We start from the raw sequence: 2,359 nt of genomic DNA on the forward strand, positions 1-2,359 counted from the left end.
TGCCGAAACCCGGGAAAGTTCAGAACTCGTTTGAGTTCTCCGGAAGTGATTTGAAGCAGGGACCTTTAGATCTTCAGTCTAACGCTCTCCCAACTGAGCTATTTCGGCAGCTAGGAAAGGATAGATGCAATTAAATAATAAGCAATTATTTTGATAAAGTATAAATTTAAGTCTGAAGTGACTTCTCTTAATACCAAAAAGGGATTAAAAGTGCGTCCTCTTTACTAATAAATTCAAAAGACTCAAGTACAGCTCAAGTTAAGTCAAAAAGAAGTAGAAAGAAAATGTACTTGCCGAAACCCGGGAAAGTTCAGAACTCGTTTGAGTTCTCCGGATATGATTTGAACCAGGGACCTTTAGATCTTCAGTCTAACGCTCTCACAACTGAGCTATTTCGGCAGATAGGAAAAGATAGATGCAATTAAATAATAAACAATTATTTTGATAATATATAAATTTAAGTCTGAAGTGACTTCTCTGAATACTTAGTTGTGATTACAAGTGCGTCGTCTTCGTAATAAATTCAAAACAATCAAAGTAGGCTCAATTAAAATTAAAAGAAAGAAAATGTACTTGCCGAAACCCGGGAAAGTTCAGAACTCGTTTGAGTTCTCCGGATATGATTTGAAGCAGGGACCTTTAGATCTTCAGTCTAACGCTCTCCCAACTGAGCTATTTCGGCAGATAGGAAAAGATAGATGCGATTAAATAATAAACAATTATTTTGATGATGTATAAATTTAAGTCTGAAGTGACTTCTCTTCATACCAAAAAGGGATTAAAAGTGCGTCCTCTTTACTAATAAATTCAAAAGACTCAAGTACAGCTCAAGTTAAGTCAAAGAAGGAGAAAGAAAATGTACTTTCCGAAACCCGGGAAAGTTCAGAACTCGTTTGAGTTCTCCGGATATGATTTGAACCAGGGACCTTTAGATCTTCAGTCTAACGCTCTCCCAACTGAGCTATTTCGGCAGATAGGAAAAGATAGATGCAATTAAATAATAAACAATTATTTTGATAATATATAAATTTAAGTCTGAAGTGACTTCTCTGAATACTTAGTAGTGATTACAAGTGCGTCGTCTTCGTAATAAATTCAAAACAATCAAAGTAGGCTCAATTAAAATTAAAAGAAAGAAAATGTACTTGCCGAAACCCGGGAAAGTTCAGAACTCGTTTGAGTTCTCCGGATATGATTTGAACCAGGGACCTTTAGATCTTCAGTCTAACGCTCTCCCAACTGAGCTATTTCGGCAGATAGGAAAAGATAGATGCGATTAAATAATAAACAATTATTTTGATGATGTATAAATTTAAGTCTGAAGTGACTTCTCTTCATACCAAAAAGGGATTAAAAGTGCGTCCTCTTTACTAATAAATTCAAAAGACTCAAGTACAGCTCAAGTTAAGTCAAAGAAGGAGAAAGAAAATGTACTTTCCGAAACCCGGGAAAGTTCAGAACTCGTTTGAGTTCTCCTTAAATGATTTGAAGCAGGGACCTTTAGATCTTCAGTCTAACGCTCTCACAACTGAGCTATTTCGGCAGTTAGGAAAAGATAGATGCAATTAAATAATAAACAATTATTTTGATAATATATAAATTTAAGTCTGAAGTGAATTCTCTGAATACTTAGTAGTGATTAAAAGTGCGTCGTCTTCTTAATAAATTCAAAACAATCAAAGTAGGCTCAATTTAAATTAAAAGAAAGAAAATGTACTTGCCGAAACCCGGGAAAGTTCAGAACTCGTTTGAGTTCTCCGGATATGATTTGAACCAGGGACCTTTAGATCTTCAGTCTAACGCTCTCCCAACTGAGCTATTTCGGCAGATAGGAAAAGATAGATGCAATTAAATAATAAGCAATTATTTTGATAATATATAAATTTAAGTCTGAAGTGACTTCTCTGAATACTTAGTAGTGTTTACAAGTGCGTCGTCTTCGTAATAAATTCAAAACAATCAAAGTAGGCTCAATTTAACTTAAAAGAAAGAAAATGTACTTGCCGAAACCCGGGAAAGTTCAGAACTCGTTTGAGTTCTCCGGAAGTGATTTGAAGCAGGGACCTTGAGATCTTCAGTCTAACGCTCTCCCAACTGAGCTATTTCGGCAGTTAGGAAAAGAAAGATGCAATTAAATAATAAGCAATTATTTTGATGATGTATAAATTTAAGTCTGAAGTGACTTCTCTTCATACCAAAAAGGGATTAAAAGTGCGTCCTCTTTACTAATAAATTCAAAACAATCAAGTACAGCTCAATTTAAGTCAAAAAGAAGAAGAAAGAAAATGTACTTGCCGAAACCCGGGAAAGTTCAGAACTCGTTTGAGTTCTCCGGATATGATTTGAGCCAGGGACCTTT

At 35.1% G+C, this 2,359-nt stretch overlaps 1 non-coding gene across 1 annotated transcript; it reads right to left on the reverse strand.

Moving 5' to 3' along the window:
- Trnaf-gaa (transfer RNA phenylalanine (anticodon GAA)) lies at positions 1 to 108 on the reverse strand. Its single transcript has one exon. It is a non-coding gene; the product is annotated as a tRNA-Phe (tRNA).
- Positions 109 to 2,359: the final 2,251 nt, after the last annotated feature.

This window comes from Apostichopus japonicus, chromosome 8 (genome assembly GCF_037975245.1).
Source record: "Apostichopus japonicus isolate 1M-3 chromosome 8, ASM3797524v1, whole genome shotgun sequence".
NCBI lineage: Eukaryota > Metazoa > Echinodermata > Holothuroidea > Aspidochirotida > Stichopodidae > Apostichopus > Apostichopus japonicus.